The 16,606-nt window shown below is 35.3% G+C and overlaps 1 long non-coding RNA gene across 1 annotated transcript in view; it reads left to right on the forward strand.

Moving 5' to 3' along the window:
* Window positions 1-506: 506 nt before the first annotated feature.
* Window positions 507-16,606, forward strand: part of LOC117023880 (uncharacterized) — a 179,879-nt gene continuing 163,779 nt past the window's right edge. The window contains exons 1-2 of the long non-coding RNA XR_004423272.1: window positions 507-661; window positions 14,177-14,306. This is a non-coding gene — a long non-coding RNA (uncharacterized LOC117023880). The remainder of the gene's footprint in view (window positions 662-14,176; window positions 14,307-16,606) is intronic.

Consider the following 16,606-nt stretch of genomic DNA (forward strand, 5'->3'; position numbering starts at 1 on the left):
TATAGGTATGCCCAGTGCTTCAAGTTTGTTCATTTATATTACTTTATACTATTTTAGACAACTATATCTGTTTATGAATTTATTTATTAAAGACATTTATTCATTGTGCTAACAATGACTTTCTATGCTGGTCTGCTGCTGCATGACCAACATTTTTTCCTACTGGAATTTTTTAATTTTTAAAATCTTTTAATTGATGCCTTTTTACTTTGTCTCTTCTGCCTTTAATAGGTAGCTATATGATATTTTTCCTTTTCTTAGAGCAATTCACAACCTGAGTCTGCTATTTCAGTAGAACACTTTTGCTCATTCACCACATTGTATCACCAATATCAAATGGTTCGCCGTTCTCAGATATTGCCTTTTCCTATTAATGGATAAACTTTTGGCATTTCATTGTAGTTTTACCTAGAGGAAATGTAAATTGCCCTTACTATCCAATTTCAGCACTTTTTTTTTTTTATCTTCCTGAATCATCATTTCTTATTCTGCTCACTAATCTTTTTTCTTAGCATTTGGCATCCTCAGACAAGCTGTTTATGGCTAACTGCTCATGTGAGGCGAACTGTGCTGAGGATAACAACCTGCTGTAACGGAGGAAGAAGACCAAAAGTCAACTTCACCTCCCATCTGGAAAGCATCGACTCTCTTTTACAAAACAGTGAGTTTATATTTTACTCAATTTATATACTCTTTTTCTTCTCTATTGCTTTGTCGTCTAATTGCACATGAATACACACATAATTACAAATTTGCTGTTTGGAATCTTTGCAGAATATTAATAATAATAATGATTACCAGTGTTACTGAGCCGTTATTATAAGGTGGACACTTTTCTGAGGGCTTCCGAGGTATTATACAGAGGATGCCAAAAAAACACACACACATTTTAAGGAAGGAAAAAACTGTATTAAAATTGTAATACTCAATATATACCGATAGCAAAAGATGAATGCAAGTCACATGTTTACATGTTTTTGGCACCCCCGGTATAATTTAATCCTAAAGTATCAATTACTGACAGTATTTTCACCATTTTGCACAGCTGGTAAGTTGTAGAGTGGGAATTCAAACAGGCATGTGACCCCAAGGCCTGAGTAATTTTAACCACAATGATATATGGCCTTTTAAAAAATACAATTAAGACAATGTGTTTGTTCATGATGACAAAACAACCAGTTGAAAAATGTGAAATTAATCCAAACCAGATTGTTTTTTATTGAAATAAAAAAAGTTTAAAACTGATCAAATTACATTATTTTTTCATTTAAATAACTTTGTAGTACAGATACAATATGAGAATTAGTTGTCATTAATACCTATTTAGAAAAAAACCTGCTTAGGTGATATTTTTTCTTTCTCTCTTGAAATCATCAGTTCCTTCCCTTTTTCTTTAAACTTCACATTTATCCTTTCTTTCCTAGTTTAAACATTAATTTCTTCTAAAAGTGCACACACACCAAAAAAAAAATATTAATTGGAAAGGAAATTGGATTGGTTATATGAACACATAAATTATTTTTATAAATTAGATTGTTTTCAGGTTTTTTTTAATTTACGAATAATAATATATTTTCAAATGCAAAAACTTTAGATTTAGCAAGAGTCCTATTGATCTCCGTCCTGTGAGATGATTCCAAGTAATGGAGTGATAACGTTGGTGGGTGAGCTGGCATGTGAGGCACAGGATTTTGGTGCTCTCATCACATGCTGTTGTCCCAGCTCTAGTCTCAGCTCCAGCAGTGACCAACAATTCTGGGCGCACTGACAAGGTTCCACCAGCAACTGAGGTTCCACACTTCACTCTTCTGCCTTGGGGCCTTCTCTGAAGCCAAGGGAGCTGCATCAGCTCTTGTGCCAGGGAAGCCTGCAGGCTGACGGAGTTCTTGCCACTTGCAGCAACCCTCAATTAATGGGAGACAAGATCTTGTGAATAAAGGCACCAGCCTGACATCCGTCAGATGAGCAATTCTGAGGGTCATCCTACAGAGTTCCTCAGGGAATCCTCAGCAGAATTGACCCTTGGTCGTCCAGATCATTAACCCACTCAGAAGCCATCCTGGCTTTTCCTTCCCTGTCTTCCTCCCCATGCCTCCTCATACTGCTTCCTGCATTCGCCTCCCAAATAAGTTACCCACATCTAAGTTCTTATTCTAGATCCTCTTTGGGGACAACCTGAACTAAGGCAGGAATTTAGGATCGAATGTTCAGATTATGTACAGAGCCTAGTGCTCTATTCAACCCTGCATTTTAATTTCACATTTTTAATGGTACTTTTTAAAAAATAGCTCAATGTACATGTTACATAGTAGCGTGATTTATCTGTTTCAGGGATGTAATATTTCTGTATACCTGAAATGTACGTTTTAGCACTTCAAATCTATATTTAAAAGTAAAAACTTTTGACATCATTTGAAAAAACATTTGTTACTGTATGTTTATCTCCTCTTACTACGTATGCATAGTTCACTTGTTAAAACTCGATAATAAGGGAAAGAATGTGTTTCTTTAACTTGACATTTTATTCTGCAGGATGTTATTTTTTCCAGGAATTCTGTTTCATGGGACTATTTAAGGAAAGTGTTGATTTGACATCTGTCATTGTACGTTTCATTTACTGTTTTCTTTCTTTCTTTCTTTTTTTTTTTTTGGACTTTCTTTTTAAGGTCAAAAATCAGTGGGCTCAGGAAAATCTCCAAGTGGTTACCAGTGAATTAGCAGAATCACAGCCCCCTTTTCTCATTCAGAGGAGAAAGTGTTGTATGTGCCTTTGCTCAAGCCTTCTCCTCTCTCCAAGGTGCTAATTTAGTTAGTACTTAGTAAAGAAACTGCTTCTAAAATTCATAAAAAGAATGAGTAGGTTCATTTATTTTTCTTTAGTCTAATCTTCCCCAAAACCTTAATCTATGAATATCTGGTATTAAATGACTTTTAGTAATGAAAATCAACTATCTGATGATATGTATTTATTTAGAAATTCATAAATATCAAGATGGTAGGGAGAAAAAGTAAAACCTGTAGCTTTGAATTATCTCTGAAATATATTCTAAGCTTTATGTAAATAATCATGGCTCCTTTGTATAGTCATATCTCTTAGATGCATGTGTGTATGTGTGCCGGGTGTGTTATCTGCTTCCTAAAGAGCTTTTGTTAACACCATCATTTTAAATTAAGTTTTTCAGAAAGCTGTTCCTGCTGTACATTTTGGCATCTAAGATTAGGTCAGTGGCCATAAATCTCATTTATGTACTTAATGCAAAGGAGATACTGCTGTCTTGGGAATCATGTGAGCCAGATTCCTTACTTTGCCCCTCTTACAAGATATTGACATAGAAAACAAAATGCTCTCATTTTGTTTTGCATCTTTCTTCATTTAAAACTTTAAATAAAGCATGTTTATGCAAGGTTCTTTTTCATTCATAAAAATGGAAATCACCCTTGGTGTCTGCATGAGTAGGCTTGTATTCTTGTTCACGAATTCAAATGATAGATTGCCCCATAAAATCTTTACGTTTGGCTTGTGCAGCTGAGTTCATGACTGAATACAGAATGATAAAGACGCTTTAGCATTTTGTGGAAAGAAAAGAAATCATGCCTTTCGAGATGGCCCTTAAGCTAGCTTTTAACTGCCTGGAAATCAGCTAGAAATGTATAATCAAACTTGCCGTTAAAGGCACGGTGTTTAGTGTAAATCTTTGGAACATAATCTGTAAATTAATGCAAAGGGATTCTTTAACATTATTTGGTTTTCAATATATTTGCATGGAAGTCTGCCAATCCACTATATATATATACATATATATATGTATACACACACATATATATACATATATATATACACATATACATATATGTGTGTGTGTGTATGTGTATATATATACATTTTTTTTTTTTTTTTACCTTTCTATCCATCAGAAGTTAAAATGGGAATGATGGATTGTGTCACTGGCCAGTCCAGCAGCCTATTTCTTTCAACACATCACTGTGTATTTACTGTTTTAGCTATATTGTTTTCAATTTCTGGCAAAGCAGTCAGTTTTTGATCCTGGGTAGAAAATGTCAGTGCTCACATTTCCTGTGGGGTTTTGGCCTTTTTGTGAAAAGGTAGGGGAGAGCTAAATGAATTATGATGCTGTCATCTGAAGAAACCACAGTGTATTTCTTTGCCAAATTTTAGCAAGAACAGAGCTGATCATCTGCTCGTCCAAGCCTTTCCTTGAACCCTACCAGCAGTTCACTCAGGCTTCTGCCTCTTCTCTTTCATGCTGTGAGAATGTAGCCTACAAAGGTCCTTTTAACCTTTGCTTTGCAAGGTTAATTGATTTAATAACCTCCAAAGAAGATAAATTCTGCCAGAGGAATTTACAAATCTAAATTTAGGAATCTGAAATTTCACAATTGAGCTTAAGTAATACTACAATGAAGACTGAATCGCCTCTTAATGTAAATAGTTTATGGAGAATGCATATGCCTTGCATTAATTTTTTGAAATATGCTCCTCCTGTCCTTTTCAACTCTATTTCCCTAGATTTTACAGAATAACAAATATTACCAGATAGCATTTGTGTGTTATAATCTTTGAAGTCAATACATTCTGAATGTGAATATAGCTATTGTACATTGAAATCATCTGACACTATAATTTGCCATGCTTAAGTGCTCCTTAATAACCATTAATTTATATTTTCTAATATCTTTTACTGACCCCTAAGGAAGTACAGGAGGTATACTTGCTTGAACGAATGACGTTTTGTTTCTACCTACTTGCAGCAATCCATAGGAAAAAAAAAAAAGAAAAAGTCCTCAATATTAAGGATTATGATCTATGAGGATTCTTCAGTTTAATTTTTTAGCAATCACTTTGTAACTAGGTTCAAATGATTTTTTTAAGACTTAACTTTGATTTATACTTCTTGATAAATAATTTTATGTCTTCGTTTATCTCTTATCACCATATCCCAGAGAATGAAATAGACTTATTTGCTGCACTCACAGGATTTGAATCTATCCCCATAATTATGCAAAATAGATATGAGAGACAAAGGAATGCACCTAACCTACATTATTTTGGATTCCAGGTGTCTAGGGATTTACCCGGTGAAGAGAGGAGAAAGAAGGCGAAAAACGCTGCCTGCCAGAGGCAATAAATAGTGTTTTAAGGCCTAGAAGCCAGAGAGAGTATGATGCCACAGAGGACTTCAAAATAGTGGCAGAAAAGGGGGGCAGGAAAAATTAATGTAAGTCAACCTACAAGCCTGTATTAAGTGTGTCTTATGTGTGATACTATCTTATGTCATTGAGATACTAAGACAACTAAAGAATAGGTCCTACCCTCAAAGAGCTTACATATAATCTACTGACCACGGTGTATTCGATTTGTATTAAAGGATTAAGATGGAGGGTTTTTTGCAGGAAAGATAAACTCTGTGGACTGTTCCGGGAATTGTACTTTTATTCCATGAAGACTCTTCCAGCCACCTTATCTGCCTTAGCCAAATAAAAGGCAGCTGCTTCCATGGACAAGGACAGACTGTCCCATGTATGTTTCTGTCGAGGTGTGACAGACAGTCCCTCCCTTTTCACAATGAGGAAATGAGCTCATTATCATTTTTCACATATGTGTTACCCTAGTTTCACCCCCGTGCATGGAAGTTTTGATGTTATAGTGAAGATGAACAAATGAGAGTTTCCTACGTTGTAAGAGAGTTTAAATAAATAAGACAGAGTCTTAGTATCGTGCCTTTATCACCAGGAGGATCATTTTGTCAGAGGTCAGGCAGATAACTGAGGAGTGAAGTGGTCCAGGGAAGGGTAAGTTTTGATGTTTACTTAGAGAATTAAACTAGATAGTATATCCTCAGTCTAAAATTATTCAAAGTACTCTATCCCTCTAAGAAAACATGGACTTAAGACCCCTGGATCAACTCACCTATCTCATTTCATAGACCAGAAAGCTAAAGTATGAAAAAGTTAGAGACCAAAGTCTGCCGGTTGGCCGCAGAGATGGGACCAGAGCCTATGTCTCCTGGTTCTCAGTTCAGTGACTCTCAGGATTATTAATAGAACCTTCTCTGGAGATTTTAGTCAGGACTTTTGGGGTAGTGAGATAATACTTGATTTCAGAAAGTCAATTTTAGAAAGCTTTTATAAAGTAGCTAGATCATAACTACAAGCAAGAATTAAAATGTACGATGCTTCAAAACTTGCAACATCTGAAACTGCAGTACAAAACAAAGGTGTAACCAGAAGACAAGATTTGAATGATTAAGGCAGCTTCCTTATATGGAAATTTAGGACATTTAATAGGGCATTTGCACTTGGAATTTAAGCCTTCTCATAAATTAAATATTTATATAATTTGTTTCCAAATTCTTTGTTGTTCTCTGTTGGTTGATTTGTCTGTCTTGGTTCTAGTACCACACTATCTGAGTTATAGTAGCTTTTAAGTGCGTCTTGATATCCAGTAGAATAAATCCTCCAACTTTGTTCTTCAAAACTATCTCACCTCTTCTTAGACCTTTACATTTCCATGAAAATTTTAGAATCTGTGGTCCATTTTAACTAAAAATAATACTGCAATGCAGATCAGGGAAAAATGAAATATATAAACTATTTAGGGGAGAATTGAGATTTCTGCAGTATGGAGACTTCTACTTCATCCACAAGGTGTAGACCTCATACTAAGTGTTGTTTTTTTTTTTTAATTGCTTCTTTAATTTATCTGGGAATTTCAATAGTATTTAAAGCATACAGCATGACATTTGTAAACCAAAGGTTAGAGGTAGTGGTAAACTGGGAAAGACAATGTCTAGCTGGCTAGTGATTTAATTATAAGTGGTAGAACAATTCCATCAGCACCTTGCTCTCAAAGCAGCCAAATCTGCCATCTAAACACAGGCCAAAGCCACAAACATGTGACTAACTCTGATGGAGAGATTCTCAGAGAGGGATTGGGTGCCAGAAATGGGGACAGAGGTGGCCTCACAAAAGGGGTGATCGCATCCAAAAGATAGGGAATCAAGAAAGAAAATATTGTTACGTGCACTGAAGACATCTGTTACAGCTAGTAATAATCAGGAATCTGCATGCTTATTCCTAAACATAAACTGATAACCAAGAACCACCAAAAATTTCAGGAAAAGCAACACAGGCTCAGGAGACGGGCATTGCGCTCAACACACACAAAAAAATTTAACCTTTTTGCAATATGAGTAAACATTAGAAGCAAAAGAAACTAATCATTATCAGTAGTATTCAGCGAATTAGGGAAGATGTAGCCGAAGGGCTGCTATGCAAGTGAGTCAATGATAAGGTTAAATAAAACAAAATTTTAGTATTGGGGTAAATGGTAAAAAGATTAGGTCTAAATATCATCTTATGGAGCTGGAAGGTTAAGCTGAAAATTTTTTACAGTTAACCCACTGCAAAATTACAAAGGTAAGAAAAAGTATAGAAGTTTGTTCCTTTATTTCTCTCTTTGGGGTTTCCAGGTTCCCCAGCTTCATGAGATTATGCATCTATGTTCAGTCTTTGGGAGATAGGAAGGGCATAGGAAATGTTTGAAGTGATAAAGGGAACTGCTACAAAGCACTGAGAATAACAAATAACAAGGTTCGAAGGCACAGTGAGAGGAAGAAGTGGTTCTGTATTTAACTAACTCATGCACTTATCTTTATTGTATTCTTCATCCTATTTTTATTGGGTTTAAGGAAAAACAATCATCTATTTTCCCCTCTCATTCCCCTTACTCCTACAGTTATCAATTTCTATTAATAGGGTTTTTGGAAGATGACTTCTAACTTTATATGATACACATATATCTCCAGTAATTTAGCATCTTCAGACATTCTCTGTTGTCTCCACACTATTACGAGTAAGAAATTAGCTAAATTTTATTTAATATTTACTATATGCCAGACACTGGATTAGCTTATTTCATCCTCATAACAACCCTATGAATTAGGTACTGTCGTCATCCCCTTTTCACAAATGGGGAAACTGAGGTACCTAGAAATTAACTAGGCCACGTTTACGTAAGTAGGCAGTTGGTGGGATACACCTAAGGACACGGGTTCTGTGAGGATGCTACATGGCCTCTCCACAGTCAGTGATACACCTGTATTATAAGTCTGTTACTGAAGGATCATATAAAAAGATAGGTACTTTTTTTCAAGCTATTAGCTATGAAATTTTAAGTGAAAAATTTAAGAGTAGAAATTTCTCATGTTATAACTTACTTTCAGTGGAATTGTAATAGCAATAGTTTCCTAGTGCTGAAGCACAGCAAATCCTGTATTCTGGTGCTGCATTTAGTTTTTAATTAGTGACTGTGAAAAGAATTTCTCAGTGCTGTTAAAGCAATTCGATGGTGGAATAACTTTACACCATTAACCCTTACTTGTAAATAAATTTACCTTGGATGAACAATACATCAAAACGAAATGATAGCCTTTAAGATGAACAGTAGGCTTTTGTTCAAGTGTCTAAATGTACCAGTAACTAAAGAGGTCAACCGGCAACTGCACTGGTTTGGGAAGCTACTGACTTTAAGAACAAAGTGATGCTGACAAAGTCACCTCTACTGTTCAGAAGTTTGATGGCAACCCGTGTTCACTCTGTAAACAAAAATATCCCCAGGGAAAAAAGGAAACAAAATGTTTCTCCCTCCTTCCCCAAATGGCACATTTTCTTGGCTGTTGTCCCACAAATATGTTCATTGAAACAAAACCCAAAAAAAATGTTAAAAGCCAAACATAAAACCAAAATTCTCTATAAGCAAGCTGATTTAAAGGCATTCATAAAGAAATGACATGTTTAAAGCAGGTTATGCCTTAATAACATCATCCTTAAATAAGTGTTTTTTAAATGCTATATTCAGACCTTGACCTTAACTTTTCAAAAATCAAATTTAACTACTTTATGTCTATAGTATATAAGATTGGAAGAGAGAGAGTTTAAAGTCCTTCTCAAACTCTTCCAGGAGCATTGTCTTCATTATTTTTCCTTTTTTCTTTCACTATGTTTAAATAATATATTTGAGTAAAAATGTTAAAAATTTAGTGAAAATCCAGATGTTGCCAAAGACATTGATAAATTCATTGAGAAAAATCTTGGAATCCTGCAATCAAGTATATGTACCTGAGATGAAAATGATGTTTGCAGGCATATAATATAGTTCAAAACACAGAGTAAATTAATAATCTGATAACTTCCTACCGCTCAAGGGTTTGTCCCAGAATATATAGCAGTTTGGAAAATATGGGGGAAAACAATTGAAAGATATGGAAGAAAACTCTGGGAGGTCCTTCTTTCAAATAAACAACAGAAATAGGTGATGAAGGAGAGATAATTTTTGAAAATAGAATAAAATTTTACTTAAAGAAGACATAATTATTAAAACTCCCACCCAAAACAACTTTTTGATGCTATCAGAGTTATATTCTGCACTCTGAGGAAACAGAGAAATGCAGTAATGCAGAAATGGTCGTGAGAGAAAACGTTAAATAATACAGGTCTGACATGACCAAAACTTATTAGAAGATGGTAGCAGAGCGAATGGAGAAGTGGGAAGAAATATATCTACTCAGAGATACCTTTGAATAAATGAAATAATATTGGGATGAATGCCTTCTTTTTTTTTCTTGCCTTCTTATTGATGACTTAATATACGGAAAAAGACACACATAGAATATGCAGATTAATGAATTTTTTCAAAGTTATCTCACCAGTGTAACTGCTGTTCAGGTCAAGAAATAAATTATGAAGACTGCAGAAGTCCTCCCTCAGCTCTGTACCCTTCCCGGTCACTGTTCCTTCCCCCTTTCCTAAAAGTTACCACCACTCTCCCAATTAATACCACAGACAATGACTTCTGCTTATTTTTGAACTCTATATAGTATAGGACAATATTTGATACTTATTTTTATATATTCTGTTGTTATAAAAGAATATGTAAAAAAGGTTGGCTTCTTTCACAATGGTAAGGTTATAAAATTAATTCATGATTCTGTATAGTTTGGGTTTCTCTTTTTTAAAATTTTTAAAAATTTTTTCTGAAGAGTATTCCACTGTGTGGATGTACTACAATTTATCTATTCATTCTATGATGGACATTTGGGTGTTCTATGGCTATTGCAAACAATGATGCTATGAACATTCTTGTATGATCTTTGGTTCAACTATGTGTGCATTTTTTATTGAATAGAATTGCTGGTTTTCTTTAAGTGGTTAAAATAATTTGCACTCCTACCAGCAGTATATTAGAATTCCATTTGCTCCGTAACCTCACCAACATTTTGTGTTATTAGTCTTTTTAATATTTGCCATCCTAGTGAGTACACAGTGCTTTCTCATTGTATTTCTAATTTGTAGTCCTCTTATCATGTTTTCTAGTCCTTTGGACATCTGCTTTTGTAAAATGCCTGTTTGTCTCCTATAGGATTATCTGTCATAGTTTTTAATTAATTGGTTAGAGTTCTTTCACTAGTTTAGATGTGAGCCCTTTGTCAGATATGTGTGTTGCAATATGATCTTCTATACTATGGATTCCCTTTTTACTCTCTTAATGGTATCTTTTGAAAAACAATGTATTCCTTTTCTTGTCTTTTAAGATTAATGTTTTCGGAGCCGGCCCGGTGGCTCAGGCGGTTAAGAGCTCCATGCTCCTAACTCCAAAGGCTGCCAGTTCGATTCTCACATGGGCCAGTGGGCTCTCAACCACAAGGTTGCCAGTTAAATTCCTCGAGTCCCGCAAGGGATGGTGGGCTGTGTCCCCTGCAACTGGAAATGGCAACTGGACCTGGAGCTGAGATGCGCCCTCCACAACTAAGACTGAAAGGACAACAAGTTGACTTGGAAAAAAGTCCTGAAGTGCACACTATTCCCCAGTTAAAGTCCTGTTCCCCTTCCCCAATTAAAAAAAAAAAGTAATTGCGGTTTAAAAAAAAAAAAATTTACTATTTTCTGTATCTCAAGAAAAATATTTCCCTATTTCATGGTACGAAGACCACGTTAACTTTCAAAAGCTGTATTATCTTTCAGATTCCAAATATGACCTATGAACATTTCGTTAAATTGCTATTCAGAAAGTTTGAACCAATTTGTATGCCTACAAAAACGTTCATGAGCATTACAACTCCCTCACACATTTGCCCAAGCTGGCCCAAACTGGCTATCATTGATGTCTTTTTACCAATATGGTAAATGACGTATAGCTCTTTATTGTTACTAAAATTTATGAGATAGTCAAAACACACAAGAATGATCAAAAATATTATATATAAACAAACACCCCAAGTATCCATCACCTAGATTTTTCTTCTTATGTATAGAGTCTAGTTGAAACATAGTTTTCTAAACTCAAGAGACCAAACACTTTGAGAGTTGTGGTCAGTTATCTCTAGTTTTTAAAGTTAGTGTGATAACAGATTTTAACAAAGTCATTGGCAAGGTCAGTGTTCACAAATGGCTGCCTCAAATCATTTGGAGGAGGAGAGGTTTACATGTGCACAAATACATAAAATTTATCTTACGCATTAATTTCTAGGATGAAAATTATATTTTAGGTGGAAATCCCCCAGTTTAAAACTCATGGCATTAAAGTGTCATGAACCTAGGTAGTCCAGTAAAATAATGGGAGGGATATAATCTCCAAAGAATTAAAAAGCAATAGAGTGTATCTTGGTGCTCCCTGAGTAGCATTCCTTGGCAGCATAGAATTCCTCAGAAAAAAGAGATTCTCCACAGTAATAGATGCCTTCAGCCTCTGGAAAGCTATGGATAATAGTGGACCTTTCAGATCATCTCTTATCTACTAATGTTGGGGGTAGCTGCAGGTAAACAGGGCAACTGGTATTCCCAGCATGGCAGTGCAAAGACATCAGTGCCTCTAGAACATCAGGAGTGGAAGTCGCTCCATCCCAAGTGTTAGTAGGCGAGCAAACCAGCTGACGTTGCCAGCAAATGGGACAGGAAACGCTTATAACCTACACATTCTCCTCAGGGAGTAAGTAGCTTTGAGTTGAGAACCCCAAGTCCCCAAAGTGGAAACATTTTGTATAACATATGAATTCCAAATCCAGATCTCTCTTCAGCCACCAGACACTAAACCACAGATAAGAGTGAGAAATGTTCCTATTTGTCTTTGTTACTAGTAGACTAAGAGAAGTAGTTAGAAAGATTCTGACATGGGAGCTTTAAATCCCTTGCCTCTTAGTGCTATCCTGTCTCCTACATGTAAATACCATTGAGGGTCATATTTATCAAAGGATCACCAAACAGAAGAGTGCATCGGGTCAAATCTCTACTCTAGCAGAATTTTACTTGAACTCAGAAAAATAGACTATTTTTCTTTGAAATATACAAAGGAGAAACTCAAAATCTTCTTGATAGTCAGATGTTTCATAATTCTTGAAGCATGAAGTTGTTTATAAATGGAATTTTTTTTTTAGATTTTAAGCAGAAATCTTTAATATCTGCTTAAGGATTTCCCCTAACCTTTTATCTTTGGTTCACTTTTAAGTATTAGCACTCATGTCAAGCTATAACAATCAGAATAATTTTAATTCATTTTCATAATACTTTAAGGAAGAATATAGCCAATGAATGTTTAACAAATGGATTCAGCAGCCCCCAAAAGAAATGGATCGGGCATCCAACAATGGTTGTTGGCTGGCACAAGGCAAATTGGTTATTAAATTTGACTTAAGAGTAAAATAATATTAATCTAAAAAGCAGCTTAAGATCCTCCGATGGAACTCTTTGTAAGTTATTTTGTTTTCTAGCTGTTGTCTTCATTCAGAATATGTAGTCTATATTAAATCCTATTACTTTTATCTGCTTTATTGATGATTAGCTGTTCAGTTATCTTCCAAGTATCCTTTGTTGGAAATTCTAACTTGAACATCCCTAAAGAGAGACACTTTCTCTCAAGTTCTTTCACAGTTAACTCCTGTAAAGTCAGTGATCATCCCAGGATTCAGTTCCTCCCAAGAATTTTACTGCCCTTTGTTGTTTTACTAGCAATGGTCAGTGTCCTCAGATGTAGTTCTGGCTTCTTGCTTCTTTATCATGTTAAACCCTCTTGATTTCTTGGTTTTATGAAGATTTATCTCATTATTTTCTAGAACTTTAGACAAAATAAGGAATAACAATATACGAAAACAATCAACAACTTTTAAGAAAATGGTATTTATCTTGACTTTTTAGTATTTACAATTTATCATCTAAAGTGGATCTAACTGAGCAGTGTCCCAATCTCAGATCTCAAGTAGAGAACATTACAAGCAATATCAGAGGTCAAGAATTAGATCAATTTGTTTTAATAGAAATTTGGGTAATGGTTTCTTTCCTTATTCTGGCTATTATTGTCTGTGGGGCACGGTATTAAAATCATTGTAATGACTCATTAGAAGTATTAATTCTGAAATAAAAGCAATGGATTGTTTCTTCCACAAGGTAACATTTTAAAGTATATTCATTGATTTAATTTTATTAACATGAAGTTTATTAAAAAAAAAAAAAAACCTTGATGAGTTGTGGTTGCTTTATTTCGTAAAACCCACAGTTGAAAGTCACACTTCATTTTCTTTAATAAAAAGTCAGATCATGACAGCTTTAAAGCCCATTACTGTAGAAGTCAATAAACTAATGCCTACAGACCGAAGCCAACTTGCTGCCATTGTGGTAGCACCCACAAGCTAAGAAGAATTCTTACAAATAAACATTTGCAGACGTTTTGATGTCAGAGAATACTTTGAACCCTTTTTAAGTGAAATGTTATCCCAAAAGAAAACAAAAAAGAGAGAGTGAACATTCTAGTAGACATGTATTTTCTTAAATGTTCTCAATCATTATATTTTGAATTTTATTTATAAAGCAGTTTGCTTTCCATCTTGTTAGATTTTCTATAATTTGTTATATGCTGTATAATATCCTCAATTTTGCCTCATGGCCTGCAAAACCTAAAATATTTACTATCCGGTTCTTTATGGAAAAAAATTTGCCAACCTCAGCATTATTCCTCAGCATCACTAAATACTACAATCACACTAATCCATTATCCATAATATAAACAACATAAATGGAGTCTATTTTTTATAAAGTCTACTCAAGATATCACTCATAATTTTCTCAGCAGGATTCTAATTTTTCTAAATTTATATCTTTTCTTCTGCAGTTACTATTAAACCTAAGAGATTGGATTTGAAAGATATTATTTTAGTCCTTCTCTATCTGCAAAACATGGAAGATTTCTCAGCTACTAACTCAGCATATGTGACCATGTCCAACCTCTGCCTGCCTGCAAGGTATGTACCTGTTACTGTCCTGTGAAGGGGAGATTGCCTGAATGCCTGATAACTAGGTGCTTTTCTGGTTATCTTCTGTAATCCTCACTCCCAAATTCATGCTGTGATATCTCTGGCTCTGAAATCTATCTGCTCTTTATCGTGGTCTCTCCCATTGATACAGTGGTCATATTGTGTTTCCAATGTATGTGGTTTGCATCTTCCCTAACATGTATTATTATCACAGGTGGTTGTTTTTGTTTTTTTTTGTTTTTTAATTTCCCTCTCTTATTTACCTGTTCTTACTATTTCTTAACAATGCTTATCAGTAATCCACAAATGGCGAACCCATTCATGGTTAGGCTTGAGAAGTAGAGATTCTGGGATATAAAAAGAGGATAATTGATATCAGAAAGTGGCACTGGCAGTGAGGTAAAGAAGGAATCGTGGTGGAACTAGAACACTCTTTGTCTTACTCCCTCAGTTCACCTCTATACCTCCAGTCTATGGTCACTTTCAAATGGTCTAATTTGCCCTCATTTTCCTCATCCTTAAAATAAATGGTTTCATACATAACTTTAAATAACCAAACACCAGATGTTTTGTTGTTTTGTCTACACAAGACCAACCTGGAAAACTTACTAACATTTAATTACATTTTCCAATTATTTTGAAATGCATAACCTTCAAATTAAAACGTGAAAAAAGAAAAGAAAATCAGTCTTGTTTGCTTACAGAGCATTCCAGTAGTTGGACAGAAAAGTCACATTTTATAGGAAATTTTATAGAAATAGATCTATAATTTTTATCTGGAACACTACTAGGGAGATATATTTTTAAGAAGAAATAAAGCAAAAAGACTTTTTCCTTGACAAGCTTAGAGAGAAAAATAATTCTTCTTTAAAACAACCCAAGGCTCATCACTAGTAAATAGCAGAACATGATTTACTAATAAGAGAATGCTTTGATACTTCATAGGCATGAGATAGAGCAACGTTCAGAGTACTGGGGCATTAGCAAGGGACACTGGTACTTTCTCCAAGATGTCTGCCTTGCCCGAGGCCCGTTCCAGATGGCCACGGTGAGCAGCATCCAGCCATGAGCAGGCTGCCCCATCTGCCCCAGAACCAGTGGAAGACAGTGACCCAAGCTATGAGAAGCTCTTTTCCCATTAGGCAGATGAGATCAGAAATGTTCATCTGGTTCTTTACCCTTAGGGGCTTAGGCGCCTGACATCTGTCAGCCATTCCAGTATATGGGCAACGCTAAGATTACAACATCCCACACACACCCCGTGGCTCTGAAACTCAGTATTATATCTGCTTTGTTCCCCAACTGACTAGCTTTCTCTTTATATTGCTTCCAGCCGGTTTTCTCAGTCTTTGTCCTGTTTTTCTATCTTTCCTTCCAAGTTCTGACTCTACTATGTACAGGATAAAGCCACACATGTGGAAATCAAAATATGGGATTTTCAAATGAGAACCCCAAACATGATGTGGGAGATTTTTATAAGGTAGGGTCTCCCTGATTAATAAGCATCAAAAGGAAAGGAAGTGTGCCCACCCAAAAGACATGCTACGTACACAAGCCGGCCTGACGCTGTGGCCTGCAACATATAACCGTTTCTGCTCTCAGAGCCAGGTGATCATGGTCACTTGAGATGCACTCCAGGTAACAATATTCAGTAATCAAGACCTTTGCTCATAAATATAAATAGATCAGTAAGAACCAAGCATTCAACACAAGCACAAAGAAGTATCAAACTCAACAAATAAAGCAATGTAACCTTTGTGGAAACAAAGTTAATTTGGGAAATAGAAAACTTAAAAACTATTTTATTTAATATTATTGGTGACATTCAGGTGGCCAACAGCTTCGTTTTAGAAAGTTGCTGTGAAAATGAAGTGGTTAGTGATTTAAAATAAATAAATAAATAAAATAACTCAGGCTAAATAGTAGGAAGTACAGGCCAAAGATCAGGATAGTGAACTGAAAGATTGAATGGACTAATTTTCACCTGACCCCACGTAAAATGGCAAAGAGATGAAACGTGTAAGAATTTGTTACACGTAATGTCTTTTCTTTCCTCTTTTGGGTTTGCAAATTCTCAATTTTGTTGCAATGCTTTTTCAATTTTTCTTTCCCAATCCTGCGTTATACCTTTCAAAACTTCCTTCCTGTTCTTGTATACTAGTAGCATTCCCCTAACTTCGCAGTATGACTACAGATATATTTTTCTATTTATATTTCTACAGGTGGCCAGTTCACTCAGTTGGTTAGAGCGTGGTGCTAATGACACCAAGGTTGCTGTTTCAATCCCC

This window comes from Rhinolophus ferrumequinum, chromosome 6 (assembly GCF_004115265.2).
Source record: "Rhinolophus ferrumequinum isolate MPI-CBG mRhiFer1 chromosome 6, mRhiFer1_v1.p, whole genome shotgun sequence".
In the NCBI taxonomy this organism is placed as follows: Eukaryota; Metazoa; Chordata; class Mammalia; order Chiroptera; family Rhinolophidae; genus Rhinolophus; species Rhinolophus ferrumequinum.